At 46.6% G+C, this 26,642-nt stretch overlaps 1 protein-coding gene across 22 annotated transcripts in view; it reads right to left on the minus strand.

Moving 5' to 3' along the window:
• Positions 1-1,840: 1,840 nt before the first annotated feature.
• MAB21L3 (mab-21 like 3) overlaps positions 1,841-26,642 on the minus strand; it is a 47,700-nt gene continuing 22,898 nt past the window's right edge. Inside the window, exons 7-11 of one of the 22 annotated variants that reach the window (XM_070267163.1) lie at positions 9,669-9,744; positions 6,838-6,872; positions 4,801-4,845; positions 2,510-2,620; positions 1,841-2,038 (exon numbers count right to left, since the gene is read on the minus strand). The gene's annotated coding sequence lies outside the window, so the exon portion shown is untranslated. Of the gene's footprint in view, positions 2,039-2,509; positions 6,913-9,668; positions 9,745-26,642 lie in introns of all 22 variants that reach the window. The other 21 variants (XM_070267161.1, XM_070267158.1, XM_023641358.2 and 18 more) reach the window with 21 other exon arrangements.

Consider the following 26,642-nt stretch of genomic DNA (forward strand, 5'->3'; position numbering starts at 1 on the left):
CAAGAACTGTCTAACACTCAACTTTGTATCTCTTTCTTCAGTGTAAGTGCTGCACTGTGAACCCGGGAGGCATTCACTAAATATTGTGGAAGATGACGTGAGTGGAGCCATATTAAAATAGAGCCAGAGCAGCCACTTTGGAGGCATTGCCTTGCACATCTTGTTTTCCCTATCTTGCAAACTGGACCAAAATGCCAACATTCCAAGAAGTCAGTAAGGATAAGAATATCCTGTCTGTAAGGACTGATGAAACTAGACTTTTCTGATGACTGCATTGCTAACCAATCAGTGAAGTACAAGTCTAGCGTTTGCCTGAAGATCGACCTCAGGTCAATCTAAGAAGTCGAAATCCAGCCTCACCTTACCCAACACCAACGCACTCTTCTTTAATACAGCTCACTTCATCCTCCCCCTTTGCCATAAAAACCCTAAGCTCTTCTCCTATAATCAGGACACTATTTGGGTTTGTACGTGAATCTGTGCTCCCCAAATTGCAATTCGTTGATCCCAAAAAAACGCTTTGCCTCTTAAACTGGTTTCTGTTTTTGTGGGTTGACAATATCTTCTTGAATCTGGGGTCAGGACATCTGGGTTTGAGGCTTGCAATTAGTGGCTGTGTGACCCAGGTCGTCAGATCTTTCTCAGTCTCACTTCTCTGTAAAATTAGGATGTTGAACTAGATGATCTTTAAGGTCCCTTCCAAATCTCAGATTCTATGATTCAGTGTAGTCTATTCTTACCCCTGAAAAAATAAGTCTAAACATAAGCCTTACTGATGATGGGTGTAGTTGGCCACTGGGTTCGAGATGAACACAAATTCTTTGATCCTCTTCCCAGAGAGAGGTGGGGTATTTCCCCTCCTCATGATTCTGGGCTGCACTGTGACTTGCTTTGACCAGTAATAGACTGCAGCAGAAGTGACACTGTGTCAGTTCTGGGCACAGTAAATGGGCATCTGAGGCAGGATTGGGGTGAGGTAGGGGGATAGAAGGTGAGGAAGAAATTGCAAACACCGGGGGACTCCAAAGAAAGGCCTCTAATAGGGTCTGGCTTTATGTGTCCTGGAACACTTGCTGTTAGGGGCCTGAACTCTCATGTAAGAAGTCTGGCCACTTTGCTGGAGAGACTACATGAGGAGGCCTTGAGTCTGCATGGAGACAGAGGGGCCCATGGAGTCCAGCCTCACAGCCACCCCTGCCGAGGTGTCAGGTATGTGAGTAAAATTGTTTTGGACCCTCCAGATCAGCTCCACCACTAGCTGAATACCACTGAGTGATCCCAGTGGAGGCCGCCTGGAGCAGGAGAACCACCTGGCTGAGCCCTGCCCTTTTTCCTGATCTACAGAATCACAATACAGAATAAAATGGTGCTGATTAAGTCACCAAGTTTAGGGTAGTTCCCTAGGCAGCAATAGATAACAGAAAACTGTGTAAATAGCACTATCCTTGTATGTGACATTCTATGCAGTTTAACCTGCAAATATTGGAATAGATGGAGAAAATGTATACAGATACACACAGAGATAATATGGGCTTGTGGAAGTACATGACATTTTGTGCTATTCCTACTGACTTTGATTTCTCGAGTCAATTAAATGGCCTGTGGATACGTTTCTAGAGCATAATACACAACCACCAAAAACAAGGGCCTCCTTGAGAGTTGTGCTCAAGGCCTATGCGGTAGCACCAAGCACAACGTGAGACTTGTTAAACGGATGCAAGAGGAGCCAGGGGATTGTAATGAAGGCTTGAGAAGGTGGAGCCCTCCAACAGACAGGACGTGGTCTGCTCCCGAACGCAGTGTGACCATTTCCTCCAGTGAATTTTCAGTGTGGGAGAGATTTGCAAATTGAAAAGGGGGATTTTATTTCCTCTTCTCCCAATGAATTTAAACCTCCTCCGATCCCAGGGAGATTTTCCGTGCAGTATAATCAGGACACTTTCAGAATCACAGTCTCTTTTTCTGAATGTGTTTCTTATGTAAATGCCGCATCAGAGAAATTTCTCTCTGTTTTACACTTTGATTCTGCTTTTAAAACCTGCAAAATAGAAACACAGAGAAAGACACCTTGAAAATACTTTGGGTTTCATCTATTTTCCATTTTTACCTCAGGTTTCTACATTTGTTTTTTACCCTTATTCTTTAAGTCAAGTATATTTTAAAAATATCCTCTGTTGAACTGGGAACGCAAAGAAAAATGATGATTCCTGAACATTTAGGCTGCCCAAATATATCAAGAAATACAAGGCACTTCGTACTGATCTAATAATCCTCAGAAAGCCACAGCGAAGTCAGGTGGCCCAGAGCGGGGGAGTCAGGGGACAGTTACATCCCCCATGTCACAGCGCTTCTTGAGGCAGTGTGGGGGAGGAGGCGAAAAGAGCCTGGCTCCATAGATCTCTTTCAAGAAGGTTTTCTTTTCTTCCTGACTCCCTCCCACTTCCTCACCCCCTGCCCGTGGTGTCTGTGGCCCACCCACGGCACCCACACAGCGACGGTCATACACCACCTTCCTCTGGTGATCTGTTCACGTCTATGGCCCCCTTGGGAGCATCAGCCATGAGGGGAGAAGCCGGCTTCTATCTCATCTCCATATCCCTGCCCACAGCAAAACCAGCAGCTAATGAATAAAAACACTTAATGAATGAACCATTGAATGACTAGGTTTGAATTCCAACTCAGGCACTTACTAGCAGCATTTCCTTGGGCAAGTTATTTCCTCTCTGAGAAGACCCTGGTTTCCTCTTTGTGAGGCGGGAAGCATGGCAACTGCCCCCCTCCTCCCGGGGGGAGTTGTAAGGAATAAAGGGTAACATCTGGGAAGTCTGGGGCAGCATGTGCCAGGCACACAGTAGGTCCTCAGCTAAGGTTCGGTAACTCCTCTTCCCCAGACACATCTCCTAAAGCTGAGCCCACAGATGGATGGGGCCCTGTGTCTGTGCTAAGGGAGCACCTGCAGGGCCTGCCCTGCCCACAGTACCGCCCCACATCCTAGTCATCACTGAATTCAACTCCCTCAAGAACTGGTCCTTTAAGATGAGGCTTCGATTCTACTTAAAAGGTAAACCTTGGGGAGGGTGAAGGGGACCAGTTGAGGCTGTTATCAGTCACTGAAACCTCAGTGTGGACCAGTCCCAGGCAGGTCCTTCTCATAGAATGCATTGTAATGGAGAAGCGAGGGAGAGAGGGCAAATGGCGCAGAGGCAGGGCTGGGAATGGGATAAGGGGAGAGACGGTGAGGAGGAAGGTGGGAATGTTGGGATTCCAAAGAAAAGGATCAGAAGGGGCTGCCTGGTGTAGAGGAACACATTGCCCAGTTGGAGAGATTAGAGTTCAAATGTGAACTCTTCCAGCAGCTGGAAGCGTGATTGTAAGCACGTTACTTAACCTCTTTGAACTGTAGTTTTCTGATCTGTAAAATGGGGCTAATACTAGCTACTGCCTGGGGCGACTGCGGATTAAGTGAGGCAACACACACGAAGTGTTCAGTGGATGGCTGGTGCTCTTGAGGCAGGAGGCACTGGGGGTGCAGGGGAGAGGCCGCGCAGCGCCTGCGCTCGCCCACGGGCAAGTAGGTTAAGTAAGGCTCTCTCTGTGGCCCATCGAGGCTGTGGTTACTGTTTCCTTTCCCTCGCCTCAATTGCCTGAAGCCAGCTGTGACCACAGTGACAGCCACCAACATTAATTATGAGAGAATGCATCTTCTCCATCCTCAAATCCCAAACCAGAGACACAGACGAGAGCACGACGATAATATTTCATTCCAGCGGAGTCAGTCGGCCTCAACCCCAGCTCCCAGAAGCTGCAGGAAGGAAACGGTGAAAACATTCCACCGTTCAATTCACAGCTAGGATTAAATACCAGTAGGTGGGAGGCAGTTCAGCGGGCGGGCAGGGCTGGGACCCGGCAGGCGGGCGGCAGGGCCCCGGGGTGTCCCCTCTCCTCTCCTCTGGGGGCGTCATTAAAACTGGGCCGGACTCCTTCGCGATCCCTGGCGACGTCCTCCGGCCCCTCGGTTTTCTCCTCTGCTCCCGCCTTCTCCTCCCACCCCAGCCCCGCCCGCTGCTCCTGCGCCCCCTCTCCAGGTGCCCAAGCGGGGGACAGGGGCCCCACCGGCCGCTGTGGCGGGGGACCGCCAGCGCCAGCCGCGGGCGCAGCCTTTGTCGCCCTCTCCCTGCCCTTCCCTGGCTCCTCCCTCCCTTCCTGTCTCTTTCCCTCCTCCCCGGCTTTCTCTTCCCCCCCTTTCCCCGCCCTCTTTCTTCTCCTCTCCCCACTCGATGAAGCCTCCCCCGCCCCCACCGGTCTGGACCGCCCCAGGAGAAGGCTGGTGCCACCAACAGCAAGCCCAGCACCCCGCTGAGCTTTTCTCACTTTGCAGTGAGAAGGGGCAGGAAGGACATCTCAGCAGGTGGCCTGGCTGGCGTGTCCCAGGCTGCGCGCTGCTGGGAGGCAGAGCTGGGCCCTCCTCCTGGGCATTCCACAGGCCGCACTGCCTTGTGGGCCCAGTCCAGGTGGGCCCCCAGCCCCAGTGAGCTAGTCAGACACTAGCTCTGAGAACCACATGCTGGGGAGAAAGCAAAATGGAAGCAAAGACACCTTCACCTCTGCCCATTCCTCTGGGTACAGAAACACTCCAACCCGGCTCAGGTTGTTCACTGGGCCCAGCTGACTGGGGCAGGAGTGCCAGGCACGCCCCTGGGATGGGACCTCTCACACTAAGACTGTAGGTCCTGTCAAAGCCGGCCCCAGAGCAGAGGGAGCCTTCTCCAAATTCAGTCCCGCACTGTGGAAGCCTCTGACCTTTCCTCCTCTGCAGGAATGGGCTTCTCTATAGGTCATGTTGCTCTAGGAAAGAAAAAAGAATCACCATCTGACTTCTTGTGGAAAGCGTTTACTTAAAATCTTATTAAGGTTTATTTTTAGAGCCTCTGTCTGCTGGCCTATCACCAGAGACAGATTCCAGAGGGTCTCTGTGCTCTGCTGACCTTTAAGAAAAGACTTCAGAGCTGAGAGCAGAGCAGGCAGAGGCAGCTTCTGTCCTGGAAGGGCAGGGTTTGCTATGCTTGCAGCCCTCCCCTGCCTGGACAGGGAGGCAGCCCCAGCCTGGGTCCAACACGCATCCTGGATGCACCCAATGCAGGACGGTGGGAATCCTTTCCAGGGGTGAAGGACGTCACCCCTCCCTTCTGCCAAGCCTAGACATCATGAAAGACAAGTCTCCTTACCCACTCCCACTGCACCCACTCTCCACCAGACCCTGGGAAAAGGCCAGCTTGGCTTCTGGGATAGATAGTCTCATAACAACAATTACTGAGTGTACACTGAGTGAACATGCCAATAGTATTCTAAGTGCTTTACATGCAGGAACTCACAATTCTCACCATGACCCTATTACTATCCCCATTTTTCAGACTAAAAAACTGAGGCACAGAGAGTTTAAGCAATTTGTCCAAGGTTATAGAGCCTTCTGATTGTTTTCCTCATCATAGGAGAGTCCCCCCTGGGAGGCACCTTGCCTCAGCCCTCCTGACCGAGGGGCAGTATTGAGGGCATCACACCCTGGCCAGAGGGCCACAGGCCCTGAGGGGGGAAGGAAGGAGGTGTTGAGGAGGAGGGAGCATGAGCAGTGGAGAACTGCGGCAGGAGTGACTCTGCATCCGGCCTCGTGGAGCTGGTGCCAAGAGCTGCCTCTCCCTGCCAGACTGCAGAACCATCTCCCACATCTGCCTCTTGAACCGTTTCTCCTGCCCACCAGCCCCTTAGTATCTGCCTCTCCATCAGACTCCAGACAGTCACAGGTTCTAATGGCCCCCACAGCCCCCTGTTTTCCCAGCTTTGCGGGGCGCTGTGGAGGCTATGAGTAAAATTCCCAGAGACCTAGAGAGGAGCCTGGAGGCGTCTCAGAGAGTCATGCTGTTCCCCACTTGGAACCAATCAGAGGCAGAATGACTAGAAACAGGAGGTCTGTCACTATAAGATGTGCCCGCCTGGGGTTGGGGGCGAGGCTCAGGTCAGAAGGGGATGGGAGGGGCTGTTCCCATCAGGAACGAAATCAAGCCAACAACAAAGAACTAAAACGGCCCCGCTCTGCAAGGCAGGGCCCGGGCACCTTGGCATATTGCTGGGGGCCTTGGAGCAGCAAAGGAGGAATGCCAAGGTGGCGATAAGCCACAGCTGTCAAGAACCACTGGGAGAGTGTGCCCTCGCACACACACATGGACACACAGCTATGTCGCTCCAGCCAATCCCTCTTTCACCCACACAAACTTTGACACATTTTATGTTCCTATTGGGACATACCCTTCTTTAGACCTAAGCCCTGACACACACACACACACACACACACATACATACACACTCTAGTGGGCAAAATAAACACAAAAATGTGACAACCCAGTGAAGCACACTGTCATGAGATACACGCTTGTCCGTTTCCACCCACAGACAGGCCTACACCCAGAGAAGCACCATAACAGACTCCAAGATGTATCAACAGGGCATTCCTGGGGAGGGTCCCCATGCCCACTGCTGGCCATGCCCAGACAGCTGTCCCCAGAGCCTGGGTGTCTGGCGCCCAGTTGGCCATAGCTCAGCCGCTCAAAGCAAGGCTGGTTCTAGGAAGCTCTGAGAATCCCAGGAATTGCTCTGGAGGTGCTGGGCTTCCCGCAGGGATTTCAGACACTCAAACTGTGGGGCTACCCGAGAAGCTCTGGGAACATCCCAGAGAGAAAGGACAGCTTTGTCCACTTTGAATGGCCTAAAGCTTCCACGGGGTTCCTCTTCTTACGTGGGCAGTGCCGATCAACAGTGCTCCTCAGCTCCACGGTGTCCACTGACCTGGATGCCGAGTGCTGGTGCCCACAGTTTGTTCTCTATGTAGATCCGCACAGAAAAAAGCATCAGAACTGGAGGCTGAATAGCACAGAATTAAAAGCACAAATTATGGAGCCGGACAGCCTGGGTCTGAATCTATGCTCTGCCACTCACTAGCTGTGTGACCCTGGGCAAGTCACATAACCTCTCTAGGCCTGAGTTTCCTCAAGTGTGAAATGAGAACAATAATAATACTTACCCCATAGGGCTATCGTCAGAATTAAATGGGTACATTTGAACAAAGCGCTTAAGCAGCCTGTATGGCCTGAGCACTCTAAGGAGATGGGTAGACAGGGGATAGGGCCTGAGGCCCTGTGGCAGGTGACAGGGTGGCTGCTGAGGAGAGGAGGGTGGGGCAGGGAGAGGTAAATGAGCTTGAAATGACCACAGACCTGTGTCTCTGTGCTGTCAACTCTGATATTCTGGAGGGAAAATAAATAAGAGCATAATTCCTGTAACCGTATTTCCTCATGGAGCATGGTGTGCTCAGCCAGAAAGCCGCAGGACACAGGAACATGGTCCTATTATTACACAATAACATCGAAGATAATGTCCTCCCCAAAGGAGCCCAGAGCACCGAGAGACTGCAGATCAGAGTGCAGCTTGCCCAGGCCCTGCGCCGAGTGCCCAGGGTGCCAGCTGCCAGCATGGGGCTACTCCTGCAGTGCGGACACAATGCCTGGGCCCAGGGCATCACCCACCGAGAGCCCCACCGCACTCAGCGGAAGCTCTGCATCCTGAGTGCTCCCGCAGCAGGGCCGTTGTCACGTGGTCGGCTGCACAGACAGGCTACCAACCTCGGAGGTCCCCCCAGCTCTGAAGCCTTGGGGGGGCTCTGTAGATGGAGGGGACCCCTCTCTGCTACCTGCACAGTTGACAGCAGAAATGGGGAGTGTGCTGCAGGCCTGCCTGCTGCCTATTGGCTCTCACTCCCCGGCCCCCTCTGCAGGCTGTGTCTGTGTCTGGGAAGGTCCCATGAGCTGTGGCAGAGGGGCTAGAGGGAGACGCCACAAGGGAGGGCAGGGAGTGACTCTTGGGTCCCTTGCAAGCCCTCGCTGTGGTGTGGACTCCATTTCCAGGCTGCCTCTGCCGGACTGGACTGCACGTGTCGGGAGAGATGCTTTCTCTTCTGTGTGAAGAAGCAGAGACCCACTGAAGGACTGCACGAGTCCCAAGAAATTCCAGAGAGTTGATGACTAGATTGGGCCACTGAGGCAAAGGAAAGCTGTGCAGGATCAAGTATGAGTCTGGTAGGGTGAAGCCTAGATCATTCTCTCTGCTAGTAGAGCCGTATTTGATACTTTTCTTTTAGGAGAAAGAGGGGAGCATGTGGCTCCTGACCTGAGGAGTTCTTAATGCCCTCATTCTGGACCTCCTACCTTCCTGGCTCTCAGACGCAATCATTTGTGCTGGAAGCTGACTCCTAATCACCTTCAGTGAAGGATGGCCAGACCACTATTATTTCCTGAACACTCTGGCAACAGGCACCAGGGAACCCCAGAGTCAAAACAATTTTTGCCTGGATTTCTACAAGGTCCAGGTCTCAAACGGATGTCATAAGACAAGACCACTCTATTCCTAGTGCTCAGTGTAGAGACAGGCCCATAGCAAGTGCTCACAGCTTTTCAAAGCCTTCCCATAACTGATAGTGTAACAAGAGCAATGACCCCGACAGCAACCACAATCGGCAGCATTTGCTGAGTGCTAATTATGGGCCGGCACAATTCTGCATGCTTTGTATGTATTACCTCATTTCATGTTTTCAGCAACCCTATGAGATAGGTACTCTTCTTAACCACATGTTACAGATGAGGAAGTTGAGGCACAGAAAGGTTAAGTACTTTGCTTAAGGCCACACAGCTACTTAGTGTTGGGGCCAGCACTTGAGCCTGGGTAAAGTCCAAGCATCCAGCTGGGAGACACAAAGTCTTTGGCACAGGCCTCAGCCCCCTCTCCAGCTGCAGCCCTTGACATTCTCCACCTTGCATTCCACTAAAACCTTTGCACCTCTTTCTCTCTCTCTCTCTCTCTCTCTCTGCCTAGGCTGTTTTTCCTACCTCACCACCCTCCCCCCAGTTTCACTGCACCCTTCTGCCTAACACCTACTTCTCTTTCCAGCTTCATCTTACCTGCCCCCTCCTCTTGGAAGGCTCCCCTTCTCTGCATTCTCTAAGTCCCCAAGGCTGAGCTGGGTGCCCCTCTTTTGTGCTTCCATAGCGACAGTATGACCCCATCTTTGCACACATTGCCCTTGCTATTATGGTGCCTTTATTTCTCCTAACGTGACTTGTTCTCTCTGGACAACAATGATGTCTTATCCCTCACAGTACCCCCAGCACCTGGCAGTCTGGTTAGCTCTTGGTCGTCGCTTGTTGAGCTGTGAACTTTACCTCTAGAGGGCCAGAGAGTAAATATAGACTTTGTGGACCACATGCAGACTGTCACTTCCATTCCTCCTCCCAACCCTTTGAAAGTACAAAAACCATCCCTAGCTTGAGCATCACACAAAAACAGGCCATGGGCCAGATTGTGTCCCCAGTTCATGGTTTGCCAGCTCCACTGTCACTGGAGGAGATATTTCTCAACAAAAAAATTACTAGTCAATCTAATTCAATGATTTTCATGTGAGGGGCAACGCAGGCATTTCAAAAAAGGGGGTGGGAGTGGGCAGGTGTTTTGGTTGTCACAATGCTGGGTGTTGGGGGGCAGGGAGTGGGGTTCAGCAACACTTGGCGCCCAGGAGCCCCAGATGCTAACGCTCAGGGTGGTCCTGCAGAACCGCGACAGCGACTCACCGAGGAGTGTGTGCTGGCCATTTGCTGCTTCTCTCCCACTGCTTTCTGGCAGCAATGAAATGACCTCGGGAAGTCACTGAAAGAAAAGACTTGGTTAGCGGTCAATCCAACAGCCCGGAGCAGCCTGCAGAAGAGCCCACTTGACTCCTTCTTCCCCACTCACTGGAGTTTAGGCACACGTTGCGATATAACAGGTAAAATTCTCATATTCTCATCATGAAAACTAATCAAATATTGGTCTAAACCATTACTTGAGTGCCTACAGGCATTTTGGAAAAATGTGCCAATAGGTACAAAGGGTTCAGTCCTCCTTTTGAACACTTCAACCATGGTCCTCCAGGCCATAGAGACCTTATTAGAACTGGATGTAGAAGCCTGGGTTTGAGACAACTTCTAGCCCTTATTAGCCATGGGTGAGTTCTTGACTCTCTTAGAGTCTTCCTTTCCCCATTTGTAAAGCCAAAATGATTGATCCTTTCCCAGCGTTTTTTCTGGGGATGATTTCGGTAATCCAAAAGATATGAGGCGTACTAAAGCTTTTACGAACTATAAAGCACCATAAAAATCTAAAATCCCCTAGGATGTCTTGCTTTTACATACTTCAGAATCTGGTTCTTCATAAAAATTCTTTCTGCCTTGAAATTATTCCTCTTTAGAACAAACAAGCCATTTGCACAAGAAAACAGGTCTTGTTGACCTTTCATTTTGGGGCCAGATCCTAAGGTTCCAATTTCACAGCATTATTTGGAAGTTCCAGGATAGGCTTTCATAAAGGATTGGGGTGATTTGTTCTGTCACTGATTCATTCATGCCGTCAACATCCATGTCAAGGGTTCTATGTTGGCCCAGCTGTGCAAGGCTCTCTTAAGACTGCTATCTTATCGTCTCCATGTCACAGCAACCCCATGAGGTGGGTATTACTATCTCTGTTTTACAGATAAGGAAACTGAGATTTAGAGAGTTTAAGGAACTTGTCCAAGGAAATTCAATGAGAAATTAACTATTTTATTTTTTAAAAACCAATTTTCTATAAAATTAAATGTAGTTATTTTAATCTTTCTAGAAGACAAAACAAGCCTTACCTTCTTGTTAAATCGCCAACATATGCACAATCATTCTTCAGTAAAAACCAAAATATGCAAATGCAAAAGAACTTGATGGAAAAATGCAAATTCCTAAATTTCAGAAACATTGCTTTTTGTCTGTTTTTCCTATGTGCTAAAAGCAGATCCTGCAAATCAGTTTTTGAAGAAAAATTGGAAAGGAAGTGAAATACGACTGAAAACTTCAGGAAAAATGAAAAAGACTTGATTATGAGGACTTTTGGCTGTTATTTCTCACTTTCCCCAGAATTCTTTGTTGGTTGATCTCTCTCGTGTCTCAAAAGGATGGGAGCTATTTTCACCTCACATTTCCTGCTCTGTTCCTTCATGCAATGAGCCTGAGCCCTCAGGCCTGAAGCAAATATTTTCTCTCCCATCCCTTGCCATCCCACTCTCCTTTGCCTCCAATGACTCCAGCGTTTCCTGGCTTCTGTAGACCAGAGAAGCCAAAATCCCACAGCTAAGTCAACTCATGTTCACAACATGGCAGCATGCTCCAGGGTCTGCCAATGAGTTATTTTATTGCCTTGAGTCCTTGACTTGCAGGTTCTTAGCTCAATTTCTGACAAAGCAGAAGGACGTACTATATCTGTGAGGTTGCAGGATGTGAGGGAAGAGGACTGCTCTTTTGATATTAGCTTTATTTTTGTCATCCCACAGTCACCTCAGCTGGCCCAGAAAACACTGAACAATACCCATTTCTCTAAAGGCTTTTGGAGATGCCTTCAACTTTTGGAAGAACCTCAGTCTAGTGAGTCTGATTAGTTCACTCCCCAGATGTGTGTGCATTGAGTGGGCCAAGTGTCCCAAGTGACAGCAGGCTCAGCTGGACACTGGGAAGAGAGGTGTCTATAGGGCAGGAGATACTATTACTGTCGGGCAAAATTTCCTCTAACTAGCAATGGCCCTCCCCTAATACCTTCATTATAGAAATCCAATCTATTCTCAAGGCCCACCTCACACTCTTGACTTTGACCGCCTCCGCTGGAAGAGACCCCCCACTGCAGTGCTGCTGTGCACCATGTAGAAGCATGTGTCACTGACCACTATGAATCCTTGTTTGCATGAGTGTCTTCGTTTCCTTCCTGGATAGTCAGTTCCTTGAAAGCTGGAACTAAATCTCATGCAGCCTTGGACCCAAAATAGCACCTAGCCTAGGCTTTGCACAGAGGAGGTATTCAATAAATTATTTTGTTTATAAAATAATAGCTTCTTTAGGTTTCTGCAGTTTTTCTGGGTTTAACGGTTATAAAAGTGTATGTGGGAAAATCTCTAAATTACTTGGAAATTAAACAAAATACTTAAAAATAATCCATTAGTCAGAAAGGAAGTCTGGAGGAAAATTAGAAAATATTTTAAACTGAATGAAAATGAAAACATAACATACCAAAATTTATAGGATGTGCCTAAAGCAGTGCTTAGAGTGAAACTTATAGAATTAAATGCTTATATTAGAAAAGAAGAAAGGTGTCAAAATAATCATCTCAGCCTGTACCTTGAGAAACTAGAACAGGAAGAGTAGAATCAATCCAAAGCAAGCAGAAGGAAGGAAATAACAAAATGAGAGCAGGTATCAGTGAAATTGAAAACAGAAAACAATAGAGAAAATCAATGAAACCAAAAAGATGGTTCTTTGAAAAGATCAGTAAAATTGATAAACATCTAATTAAAAAGGAGAGAAGAAACTACCAGTATTAGGAATGAAAGAGGGGACATCACTACAGACCCTGTAGGCATTAAAGAGATAATAAGGGAATTACTAAGAACAACTGAACACACAAAATTCTAACAATTTAGATGAAATGGACCAGTTTCTCGGAAACCACAAACTACCAATTCAGTCATGATGAAATAGATAATCTGAATAGTCCTATAATGATTAAAGACATTGAATTCATAGTTTAAAAACCCTCTGAAAAAGAAATCCCCAGGCCCAGATGGTCTCACTGGCAAATTCTGGCCAACATTTCAAGAAGAAATAGTAACAAATAGGAGAGGAAAAAGCACTCCCCTGCTTGTTTTATGAGGCCAACATTACCCTGATACCAAAATCAGACAAAGACAGGGCACAAAGAGAAAACTTCAGATCAGTATCCCTCATGAACAGAGATGCAAAATCCTCAACAAAATATTAGCAAATTGAATTCTGCAATACAATAATACGCCATGACTAAACGTCCTTCAACGAGTAATTGGGGCAATGATACTCTTCTATTTTCTCACTGTGGTGATAGGTACAGAAATCTGTATATGCATTACAAGTCATAGAAATTACACACACACACACACACACCCAAACCAATTTTACTATGTTAATTTCTAAAATAAAGTTTAAAAAAATTATGTGTGGGGTGTGTGTGTGTCATCTCTATGATGATGGTAACTACCATTTCAAATACATTTCATAAAATTCTCTCAACTGCAACCATATAAGGTATGTTTTATTGGTCTCATTTTGACAGATGGGGAAACTGAGTCTTAGAGAAGTGAAATGTCCTCACATGTATTAGTTAGCAGAGCCAAGCCACAGGTCCAGGCCCTCTGTGGAAGGTCCATTCAGCAGAGGTTGCTGCAAACTCTCCCCGGCTCTGTGCTTATATCCCTCAGATGGTGACAGCAGTGAAACTGTGTGTCCCCTGGATACAAAGTGAATTCAGGAACAATTCTACTCAAGGCCGCTGGATGCAGGAACCTCACTGGAGATCTTCAGCACCGGTGGGAACACACAGCACAGGGAAGCTGGGCACAGCTCCTGGCCACCGCAGTTAATCTCCATGAAACTGAGAGTTCTGTTCCCCTACAACACAGAAGGCTTCTGCCTCTCTTTAAATGCCTGTTCTCCAGACAGTTTCTTTTCTTTTTGTGATTGTCTTTTCTACCATAAGGGTAGGTATTCTACCATGTTCCAAGTAAGCAGTGGGAAGAGGGAGTGGAGGAGCAAGAATGAAGATTGCTAGAGTGTTCCATTCTACTTTCTCTAATTCCCTCCAACTTCACTAAAATATTTATCAGAGAGACTCTCTACTCCTCATCCCTATCCTCCAAAAAGAGTGTGTCTTAACGGAGAAGGACAGAGCAGAAACTGGGAAGCCGGGGGCCTGATTGATAGAGATGGTCAGGAGGAGTGGGTGATGTGCCAGAAGACACTGCCAAGAAATGTGCTGATGAAAGATTGTTGTTTATTTGTCTATCTCTCCTCTTCTTTCAATTCAATTAATGTTTATCAAATATCCAGAGGGGTATGTGTCCAAAGAAATGGTTATATCCCCTCTTTATCAGAGAAGTAAATCTTAATGGCCAAAGCCATCTTTAGGGGACTTAATTTTAAAATGGAATAACAGCTCAAGATGCTGCAGGGACGTTTGCTAGAACTCTGGAACGCATCAGGAAACTCTGGACAAGTAAGGAGTAAGTTTATTTCCCAGTGGTCACCAGCACAGTCCGTACCCTGTTGAAATCACTTCTTGTTGGAGTGATACTGTGCTTCAAGAGGCTTGATTCTGGCTAAAGCATCCTGAGGCTGAGTCATTCCCGACCACTCCAACCTCCTGGGAATAAGTCTGGCACGAGGGCTGAGGGCTGGATTCTAGAAGGCACAGAAGATGTAAAACTAAGCCTGAGCCTATGTTGGAGTGGAGCAGCGGGCTAAGGGAGAAGTTTGCAGGGTCTGAGCAATTTGTGTTTGGTGAGCAGAGAGTATGGGCAAGACACGTTTCATATACTGGCTGGAGGAAATCCTAGCAAAGGGCAAAAGATGACTTCCTCTTATTTTTTCTGGGAGCATGAGGCATCCAGGCATGCTTTTGAGGGAAGCCAACTGTGTGGCTCCTGTGCTTGAAGCCACAAGCCCTAATGGCTGGAAGAGGAGCAACCCTAGGAGGACATATTTTAAGAAAGAGTAAGAGAGAAACCCGTCGCTTCTCAGGCAGCCCGAGGTTATCCTGGGAGTCAGGATTCTTTCTTCCCTAAGAATCCAGAATGGTAGATTTAGAAATAATATTTTAAAATACCCGTACATCCAGAAGGTTTCTTCTTTTGGGGGCAGATACTCTGCCTTAGTATTCTCCAAACGAAGCCAGTACCAGGACCTAGGATAATCTTGAATCGATTTCCTGATTACGGGGTGCTTTATTTCAGTTGAAGCAGCAATTTTGCGCACACTGTCTCATTTGATTTTCCATTTCTGCGAGGCAGGTTTTATGATCTCCATTTTACAGGTAAGGAGATTAAAGCTGAGAGAGATTAAGAAACACTCAGAACCTCCCAACAGTTACGTGGTGGGGCAGGGATGAAATCCTGGGTCGGGGCAGTGCCCCTCCCTGCCTCCCTATGTCACCTCCCCCATCTGGAGTGAGGCTCTCACACCGAAAGCCCTCTCTAGGGACTGCGAAGTTGACAAATGCAAGACAAGAACTTCCTTTTATTTTAATTCTGAATTTAATAAGATGTTAATAGGTGCTCCAAAGCCGGCCAGGGGTATTTGTTAAATGTTTTCCAAATCCTTGTCTCCTTCCTCCCTTCCTCCTTTCTCCCTTTCCTTTCTTTTTTCTTTCCTTCCTTTCACAAACACACACTGAGGGACACAGAGGTGATGATGTCAGCAGGTGGAAGTTACAAAGATAAACAAGACTCAGATTCTTCCCTCAGAGGGTTTGCAAGTGGGATTTGATCAGAAATGGGCATGTTACAAGTAGACTGTAACCAAAGCCAGTGAATCTGGAGCTCATCTGCTGGACATATTGGAATCTATGCTTTTCTTTTTGTTTGCTTGTTTATGTTCTGTCACCCATCAACAGCAAGCTCCCTGTGAGTGGGAACTCCTCTGTCTTATCACTGAATCCTCAGTGCCTGGAACAGAACCTAGCACATAGTTGGTGCTCAATAAATACTTGTTGACTAAATGGATAAATGAGAAATGGATCCTTAATGAGGGCCTCCTGGAAAGTGTCAAGGAAAAAGTAGCATTTGCACTAGGCCTTGTTGAAGAGGTAGTTTCTATAGGTAGGTGTGGGAGCTGTGTGTGTTTCAGACAGGACACGAAGAGTGTGGGGACACACAAGAGCAGCTGGGTGGTGTGTGAGGGATGATGTGTTCAGCCAAAGCGTCGGGTACGTGTGAGAGGGAAGTTGAGTCCGGCCCACATCACGGAGGGCCCTGGATGGCAGCTGTTTGCTCACTTGGCCACAGGAAATCATTCAAGTGTGTGTAGTGGGGAGAGGCTGGCCAGGGCTGTGGGTCAGCATGATGGTTCTGGGAGTGACACTTCATATGGGAAGAGTGGAGAGTGAAAGCAGGGAGGCTGTCGAGGGCGTTCAAGGCAACAGCAAGAGCCCACGTCAGAGGGGACAAGGGCCTGAACTGGGCAGAGGCTGTGGGACTATGAAGAAGAGGGGCACTTCACATCCGGAATGTTCCAGTGTCAGCAACCGAATGAATGTGGAGGCTGACGGACAGGGCAACTTCAAAGATGGTATTGTGGTGCCCAGCTCAGGTGCCAGGAAGAGAAGAGGGGAAGTCAGAGGAGTTAGGCTGAGAAGAGGAGAAGGAGGGAGGGATGATGTGTTTGGTTGGGGCATCTTAACTTTGAAAGTCGAGTGGGATGCCTAGTGAAAATGTCCAGTCAGCTGTCAGAATGTCAGCCATTCGGGTGTGGCCTGACAAGCCCTCTAATCACTGAGCCAAAAATAGTCAATGGAACAGAGCTGGGGTAGGCTTTTATGGCAGCCTGCAGGATTACAGGCTGCAGAACAGGCCTTGGAAGGGAACTTGGAGCTCCTCTGAGGCCTAGAGAGAATGGGTGACTTGCCCAAGGTCACACAGCCAATTTGTCCTTCCTAATTCTTATAGGAGGTCAATTAACTTTTTTTTTTAAAGATTGGCACCCAAGCTAACATCTGTTGCCAATCTTTTTATTTTCTTCTTCTCCCCAAAGCCCCCCAGTACATAGTTGTATATTCTAGCTGTGGGTCCTTCTAGTTGTGGCATGTGGGACGCCACCTCAGCATGGCCTGATGACCGGTGCCACGTCCGCACCCAGGATCCCAACCAGTGAAACCCTGGGCTGCTGAAGCGGAGTGCGTGAACTTAACCACTAGGTCACGGAGCCGGCCCCTCAATTAACTTTTAAGTGATTGAAATATTAAAATAGAAAAGCTCCTAACTTGCATCTCTTTAAGTGCAAAGCTGATTAGGGTACTGGTACTGATGAAATAAAGAGAATGATCTCTATGGGCAAACTGAGCTGCATCCCCGATGAGAGCAAGGTCCTAAAGGAATCCAGTGCAGGATGGCTGGTGGCTTGGATTTTATTTGTCTATGGTATGCTTTTGTCTCCTAGGGTCTCCTGCATGCAGCAGCACCCAGCGCCCCGCCCCCACCACAGCTGTAGGTGATCAACTTGTTGTGAGTCCTGAATTCACAACCTATCACTGAGAAAAAGTTTCCAAACCCCTAGGAGAGGGAGGGCACGAAGAAAACCAAGCCTTGGACTGGACCCCAAGTTCCTTTCTTCCTCACCTAAAGGACACTGGCCCAATTACAAACACCAGGACTTTTAAGAAAAGCAAACAAAACCCCAACCACATGGCAAAGGTCGTCCGCCTCGTGGAGTGGGTGAATGATTAACTCCTGGGAAAGTCAGTTTTGAGGATTTTTTACAGCGTTCAAAGGTGCAACTAGAAAATTTTAGCCAAGGGCAAATTCTAAGAGCAGCTCCCTCTCCCATCCATCACCCTATGTGCTCTACCTGTCCCCCTTTCCCTGAGGACCTTGACCGATGTCCACGTGAGCACCGCCCTACTTCAAGGGCACAGGGTGCGGGGCCCTCCCTGCCAGCCCCTTCTCCCTCGGTCCCCGCCAGCTCCTGTGGCTGCAGAGCCAGCAGGAAGGGCTGAGGCTTCCACCTGGAATCCGGGTCCTGGTCTGCTTTGTCTCCATGTGTCTCTCCTGTCACCTGCACAGTGAGAAATCATGACAAATGCACAGCTCTGCCCACATCCAGCCGGGTGACCTTGAGGGAGTTCTTATTTCTCTCTAAGCTCCCAAATTCTCATCCAGCAAAATGGGTCTGTGAGGCCTGGCTACCTCAAAGGGTTATTGAGGGGATTAAATGACATAAAGCATTTAGCACCCCTGTGTGCCTGGGACACAGGCAGTATCAGCACATCTCGGCGTCCCTCCCTTTCCTGAACATTCCCCAGCCCTCTCCTCGGCCCTCTCAGCAGGACGCCTCGGGGGCTTCTACGTCTCCCCCTCTCCCAGGGTCGGTATCTAAGGGAAAGGAGTCGGAAAGAGCCGCAGGTCCTTCCCCTCTCCGCAGCCCTCTGCTCCTGCGGGGGAGGTGGCTGAGCGCCCCGCCGCCGCACGGCTGTCTGCGCAGAGCGATGTCAGGGCTAGGGCGGCCGCGCCTCCCCCCGTGCAAGAAACACGCCCCACAACAAACAGGGGTCCGGGGAGCGCGGCCACCCCCGGGGTCACAACAGCCTTCCGGGCCCAGGGAGCTGTAGGGGCCCCAAGGACGCTGAGCGCCCTGCGCGCTCCCGAGAGCCGGCAGGGCGGCGGCCGCAGGGACCCGGAACCCGGGACGGCGCGGCGAGGCCCGCAGTGTCCGGGCGGCTCCCGGCGGGCCGCGGCGCCCCCTGCTGCCTCGGACGGGCGCGCGTCGCCGCCGCGCACCGCCTCCTGCCCTTCTCCTGTCCCCCCGCCCGACAGCGCTGAGCCACTGCGGCGTGCGCCCGTTTCCCCTCTCTCTTGATCCCCCTCGCTCCTTCAAAAGCCCATGCCCTGGTCACCAAGTCACCAACCGTAGCCCCTGGACAGAGAGAGTCAAGGGCAGGGAGCTTTCTCGATGCCCCTCACCGCCTCGTGTGGGCAAAGAACATCTTGGAAGGAGGCAGGAGAAGAGATGGTGAGAGGAGGGACCCACCCAAGGGGCAGGGATGATCGGGAGAAGCGCAGGAGACCAGAGCTCAGAGCCTTTTGTCGCCCCCCTCCCCCAAAATGTCCCAAACTGTGCTCTTCACCACACAAGGGCAGCCTGACTGGCTCACCTGGTCTCTCAGGTCTGAGACGACACTCTGGGGCACTCTCTAAGTGAACAAGCCATGTGTCGGGTGTTCCACCTAATATCTCTCTGTGCCGCAAAGAGGGAGGTGACATTTTACATGACAATCAAGAGTTCTGCATTCGGTCGTTCAGGCGTTTCGTTCATTTACAGTGACATTCTCTCTCTCTCTCTCTCTGGGGAGCACTTCTCATTTGGTCTTTTGTATTCGGTGTTAGGTCCTGACAGGAGATTCATAGGTTACAAAGTCTGAGAGCGGGAGATATACACTCACAAAAGAGAGTCACACAGCCAAACCTTAAGCTGGTTGAATGAGAGGAAATGAATGGTCCAGACTCAGACACAAAGAGAACAGGACAGACAGACCTTCTGCCAAGATCACTACTGTTTGTGTCCACGCCTGGCAGGAAGGGAGGGTGAGGCCATAACTCCTTTCTGACGTGCTTTGTTTAAATACAAAGTGTGTGTGTGTGTGTGTGTTGCTCACACAGTCCACACAACACACGTGTTGGATCCTGGCTGAGCGAGCTGTGCCCAGCAAACACTGGCTACAATGAGTACACATCAGTATCGCCAGTGGTGGCGGCTGAGCCGAGCCGAGCTGAGCCGGCCCCTCTGCAGCATGAGTGCGTGTCCTGCAGCCTTGCTGCACCAAGCTGTGCTCCGCACTGTGAGAGGAGCCAAGCCCTTCCCGGAAAAAAGGCTTCTGGAGCCCGAGGTAATTGTTCCTTCTCTGAAGCTAAAGATGTGATTCTTTAACTCCTCAAAATGTTGCTTTGTAGGGGAAGGAGCCTGACATAAGAGTTAGAAGACCTGGGTTCAAGTCCAGGTCCTGACACCAAGCAGATGCTTGTGATGGAGCAAAATGATTCGTTCCTTCATCCAATTACCCATTTAACAAATACTCGCTGAGCACTTGCTGTGCACCAACATTGTTCTAGGTATAGAAGATACGGCAGTGAACAAGACTGCTCTCTGCCAGCAAGGAGTATACATTCCAATAGGGGATCAGGCAGCCCACTATGGGGAAGGTAAAGTAGGGTAAGGGACAGAGAGATGGGTGCTGTCTGTGTTAGACTGGTCAGGGAAGAGTGGGCTATATCAACATGTGGGCAAACAGGTACAAAGGCCCTGGGGCAGGAATGAGCTTGGTGTATTTGAAACAAAACAAGGAAGCCAGTGTCCTGTCACTGGAATGGAGTGAAGGAGAGTAGTAGTGGGCAAGGGCAGAGAGAAGGGCAGGAGGCAGATCAGGCGAGGCTTGTGGACCGTTGTAGGGAGTTTCAAATTTTTTGCTAAGAGGATTGGGAGGATTAGAGCAGGGAAAAACATGATTTGATGTGCATGTTAAAAGGACCACTCTGGCTGTTGTGTGGAGAAGACTATGGCAGGATAGGGTGAAGTGGAAAGAGTACGTACCAAGGAAACCAGTTAGGAAGTCCCTGCAGCAGTCTAGCAAGGAGAGAGGATGACTTGGCCTGGTGGGGGCAGCATGGAGGATGTTGGGAGTCATAGTTGGACTGTATTTAGAAAGCAGAGCCAAGAGGACTTGCTGTGGACTGAAGGTACTGGGTGGTGGAAAGAGAGGGTTCAAGGATAACTCCTGAGTTTCTGGTTGAACCGAATGGTTGAATGATGGCTCCATTTATTGAGGTGAGGGGCAGGTTTGACAAAGGAAATCGAGAATTCAGTTTGGGACATAATCAATTTGGGCAAATCATTTTCCCTCCTCTCGTTTGGCCTCTGCCTTCTCACCTTTAAAATGAAGGGAATGCCCACTTGATCACCAGGATCTCTTTCTGGTGATTAGGGTTATTTTTCCTAATTCTTCCACTTTTCCATGTCTTTTAGGCCTCCTAAAAATTAGAACAATAACATTTGAAATTTAATACTCACTGGATGGATTAAACATTAGATTAGATGCAACTAAAGAGAGAATTGGTCAACTAGAAGATAGATCTAAAGGAGTTATTGACAATGCAGTTTTGAGCAATACAAAGATGAAAATTATAAAAGAGAAGTTAAAAGATACAGAGGGGAGAATGATAGAGTCTACTCTACATTTGAATCAGATTTCCTTCTAGAATGGAGAAGAGGCAATATTCAGTGTTAAACACTGATAATTTTCCAGAAGTACTGGAAATAATTTCTGAGATTCAGGAAGCCTAACAAATCCAAAGAAAAAGAGAGATGAGTGGAGAGGGAGAGAAGAAGCAGCAGGAGAAATTAAAAGTAGCCACAGAGAAAAGGGGGATACTCTGCAAAGAAACAACAAATAGTCTAATGATTAACTTGCAAATAGCAGCCATGGAAGCCAGAAGACAGTGGAAAAATATCTTCAATGTGCTGAGAAAAATTGTGTGAACCTAAAATTAAATACTCAGAGAAACAATCTGTCAAGAATGAAGGTGAGGGGCCTGGTGGTGCAGTGGTTAAGTTTGCACGTTCTGCTTCGGTGGCCCGGGGTGCGCCAGTTTGGATCCTGGGTGTGGACATGGCACCGCTTGTCAAGCCATGCTGTGACAGGCATCCCACATACAAGGTAGAGGAAGATGGACACAGATGTAAGCTCAGGGCCAGTCTTCCTCAGCAAAAAGAGGAGGATTGGCAGCAGATGTTAGCTCAGGGCTAATCTTCCTCAAAAAAAAAAAATTTAAAAAAAGAATGAAGGTGAATAAGGACAATTTCAGACAAAAACAGAGAACTTACTCTCACATACTCTTACTATGGAAAATGCTAGAGCATATAGTCCAGGCAGAAGAAAAATGACCCCTGATAGAAAGTTTGAGATTCAAGAAAGAGTGGTGAGTAAAGATAATGGCCAATATGTGAATAAGAAAATAAGAATTTTATAAAATAATAATAAAAATATCCATTTTCTATATGTGTGTGGTGGGGGGAGGGGTGGCAAACGGGCTAGAACCAAAATCCTGGATCTCAACAGCAGATAATGTGGGAGGGGTAGGATAGGAGCCAGGCTTTCTAGGGTCCTTGTTAGAGGGGAGGATAAAGGCATTGGTTTACTTTTGACTTTAGTCTACAGAATTTAGTCTATATGTGCAAATAGTGTTGGTAACCATTAAAAGCCCAGAGGTAGCATTTGGACTTTTCAAACTAGTAAGGGAGAGAGAAGAATGAAAAAAAGAAAAAAACCATTAATTTTTAAAAAGGCAAGAAGGTAAGGAGGGAGGCAGAGGAAGATTTATAAAATGGGTCAAATAGAAAGTAACAAGAGAGTAACAGTAAATCCAAATGCATTATTAATCAGAATAGATGTAAATGGACTAAACATTAGAGTCAAAAGACCTCAGCTGTCAGATGGGATTTTTCAGAAATCAGCCATTTATAAGAGACACAGTTATCAACCACATAAAGATAAAAATAGATTGAAAGTGAAAGGATGAAAAAAGATATCCTAGGCAACTAGTATCCACACAGCCAATGTTAAGGCAAAATATTTACAGTAGTTAATAAAGGTCAGTTTATAATGGTAAAAGCTCCCATGAACTAGAGAAATATAAAAATTCTAAGCCTGTCTGTCCCTAATAATATAGTCTTAAAGTATATTAAGCAAAAGTTTGACAGAACCATAAGGAGAAACCAAAGAATCCACAATCATAATGGGAGATTTTAAAACAAATCTCTCAGTAAATATTGGAAAGTGCAGCCAAAAAAAAAAAAAAAATCTGTAATATACAGAAAATCTGAGCAGTGCATGATCTAATGGACATTTATTGAACATTGCATCTAAATTTGCTCACCTTCTTCGTGTACACAGAGAACAGAGAAGAATCCTAGGCTAAAAAGCTGCCCGCAACGAGCATCAAAGGATGGGGGCCTTTCAGCCCACTTTCTCTGACTATAATGCAATTTAGTTAGAAATCAGTAACAAAAACATAACTAGGAAACCCAATATATTTGAAAATAATAATTTTTTAAAACTTCTAAGCACCTCATAGGTCAAAGAGGAAATCATGGTAGAAATTAGAAAATAAATATTACTGCATGAAGGTGAAAACACAATATACCAAAGCCTATGGAATTCCACTAAAATGGTATTAACAGGAAATTTATATAGTTAGAAAAGAATAAAGACTGAGGATTTCTGACCTAAGCATTTAATTTAAGTTATTAAAAAAAACCCATCAGAATAAACATGAAGAAAGTAGAGGGAAAGAAACAAAGATATGAGCAGAAATTAATGAAACAGAAAATAAATATACAATAGAAAGATCAACAAAACTAACAATTGATTCTTTGATAAGTCTTCAACAGATTTATCAAGAAAGATGGGTACAGATGCATCAGAATTTAAAGAGATAATAATAAAATATTATGAAGAGTTTTATGCCAATAAATTTGAAAACTTAAATAAAATGGATAGATTTCTAGTAAAATACAAATTAACAACACCTGCTCAAGAAGAAACAGAAAATCTGAATATTCCTTATCCCTAAAAGAAAATGAATTTGTAGTTTAAAATCTTCTGACAAAAAAAATACAAGGTCCAGTTGGCTTTTTAGATGAATTTTACCAAAGTTTCAAGCAAAGAGATTATTCTAAATTTATTAGAATAAAACATAAAAAATAGAGGGCACTTCCTAACTCTGGTAAAAGACACAACTATAAATTTTTAGAGAACAATATAGGAGCATATCTCCATGGCCTTAAAAAAACAGAAGAATTTCTTAAACAAGACACAAAATGTGCTCCATTATAATGGAGAGGGTCATTGAAAATTCACCTACATTAAAATGGGGAATTTACATTGAAGTGCTATCACTTCAGAAAATATGTCGACATTCCTCATAAATTTGAACATATATATATTCTTTGAACTTGAAATTCCTCTTTTACATGTATTCCCTTAAAAGAGTTGAGTGCATCAGAAGACTTGTATAAGAGTGTGGATAAAAACAGTTTAAATCACTAAAATAAGAAACAATCCAAATGCCCAATTAGAATAACAGACATATAAAGTAGCACAAGCTTGCAGTGGAATATTATACAGCAGTGAAAAGGACCATACCACTGCCACATGCATCCACGTGGGAGAGTCTCAAAAGCTTACTATGGACATAAGCAAATCACAGAAGACTTCATACAGTGTGGTTCCATTTATATAAAGCTCAAAAACAAGCACAACGAAAAAGACATTGGGATGCATGCAGGTCATATTTTGTTGATTCTAAAATACACTTTTTCACACTTTAACCTCTCTAAAATTGGGATGCATCTTACAATCAGTGGTGTCTTGCAATTACATTTAACAGCACCTTTTTCTTTCTTAAACATGAAATAATGATGCATCTCACAATGGTTAGGGGCTTAGGTTCAATGAAATGTGGTAAGTAGTAAAACTATAAAGAAAAGCAGCAGAATGACTAACATAAGATTTGGGATCATGATTATCTATGTCAGCAAGGGAGGGGGTTAGGGGACCAAAGGGACACCTAGGAGAAATCTAAAGTATGGCAATATACCATTTTTTCACCCAGATAGTGAGTATGTTGGTGTTTGTCTTAGTATTATTCTTTAAACAGTTTAGACCCTTTCATGGATAATATTCTTCACAATGAAAAAAAAAGTGTGAAGAGGTGAGGAAGTGGAGGCACGTGTATAATGACTCAGGAAGCTGGAGAGTGATGGGAGAAGGGAGGCAGGCAGTAGCTGCAGGGGGATGTGCAGGATGATACAGGAAGCAAATGGAAAGACGTCCCTGAGATGCTGGGAGGCATTGGTCCATCACGTGTGGAGAAATCAGGAGGGATGCTACCTCTGTTTTAGCAAGAGGACAAGAGAAAAGATCGGTTTATGGAATTTGCGGTGGAATTTTGTGCATGTTTTCCTTGTGGTGTTTTCTAATTTCTTTACAAAGAATTTAGATGTGGGCTTGGGTAGTTATCAGGAATGGCAGAGATGGACGAAGGGCTGGCGGGGAGGGTGGCCATCTAAATGCTAAATGTTTATTCAACAATGAGTCCATGCCAGGTGCCAAATGAAGAGTGTTTTACATCCATTATTCCATGTATTCTCCTCATCAAAGCAGTGAGGTATGTATTCTCTCACGAGGCTTGTACTAGTTCCCCAGAGCTGCTGTAACAAAATCCCCAACTGCATGGCTTAAACAACAGAAAATTATTTTCTCACAGTTCTGGAGGCTGGAAGCCCAAGATCAAGGTGGCAGCAGTGTTAGTTTCTGCTGAGGCCTCTCTCCTTAGGCTTGCAGACGGCTTTTTCTCTTGGCACACCTGCCCATAGTGTCTCTTTCACTACTTATAAGGACACAGTCCTATTGGATGAGGGCACCACCCTAACAGCCTCATTTTAACTTATTCTTTAAAGATGCTGTCCCCAAATACAGTTACATTCTGAGTTACTGGGGTTAGAGATTCCACTTGTAAATTCGGGGGGACACAATTCAGCCCATAGCAATGCCTGTAAGGAAATGGAGATTTAGGGAGGTCTAACAACTTGCCAAGGGCATGCAGTTACAGTGGCAGAGCTGATGCAAATGCAAGCAGGTCAACTGCAGTGGCTGAATACCAAGCATTTCACTTAAAACAATTCTGTACCTAGAAGAGTGGAGGTGGATAGAAAAGGCCTTTTGGAGAATTTAAAAAAAAACCAGCTGACTAGAATAAAGGAGTAATATTATCAGACTTTTGAGAGCTGTGCATTCTGTCTTAGGAAACAGAACGGAGCTGAATGCTCCACAGTCCCCAGGAGGGGCTATCCTCTCATAGGCTTTCTTTTTAAATCTGAGCTTTAAGCAGAAAGACTAAATTTTGGCCAAAATGGAAGGAAAGATCAACAATTTAGCATCAGCTGGAATCCACTGTCCTCGGTTTCCTTTTTGGGAAAGCCAGATGTAAATTACAGGCTGGGGAGAGTGACGCCTGCTGGGCTCTGAGGACTGTGGGTGGGAACCTGGCTTTTTTCATATGTGGTCCCCTGCTGCCCTCTGCTGGCCAGCAGCGGGAACACTCAGGAACCCACAAGTAACCCTACTTCCTCTAAAACCACAGATCTACAGGGAAAGACGGGAAGAATCTACTGGAATCATACTGTGCAGTATGTCAGTCCCACCTCTCTCCATACACATAAACACATTTCGAATCAATGGTATAGCCAACTTACACTTTTTGGCGTTCTATAACTGCATAGCTGTTTTAAAATTTGCTTCAGCTGTTTTCTTCATTTAAAAAAAAACAAAAACAAAAAACTTGTTCTATCTGCCACCTTCTCAAAAATCAGTTTTCTCAAGATCCAAGAATATGAGAATTTGAATGCAAGTTTTGATGATTTAGCAAAACATCGGTTTGCTCATCATTTCATGGATTCAAATATTATGAACTTATTGTAGATTTGGAAAGATTTTCTTCTCAACATTTTAAAATCATGATTTCCTATGTGACAGCCCATGGATCCCACCATTTGGTTACAGCATTTTCTTAAAAATAATTGTTTTCATTTTCAAATGTGACTTTTTAATATTTATTTATTTATTTTTTTGCTAAGGAAGATTCACCCTGAGCTAACAACTGTGCCAATCTTCCTCTATTTTGTGTCTGGGTCACCACCACAGCATGGCTGCTGATGAGTGGTGTAGGTCTGTGCCTGGGATCCCAAACTGGACCACCGAAGTGGAGTGCACCAAACTTAACCACTAGGCCACGGGGCTGGCCCTCAGATGTGACTTTTCTTTTTAAAAAGTCAGTAGTTCATCCTTTCAGACATTTGACTCTTCTATATTTGGGGAAACTGTTCCAAGTAATAAAGAATTCCCTTGAGCTGAGGACTTTAAAT

This window comes from Equus caballus, chromosome 5 (assembly GCF_041296265.1).
Source record: "Equus caballus isolate H_3958 breed thoroughbred chromosome 5, TB-T2T, whole genome shotgun sequence".
NCBI lineage: Eukaryota > Metazoa > Chordata > Mammalia > Perissodactyla > Equidae > Equus > Equus caballus.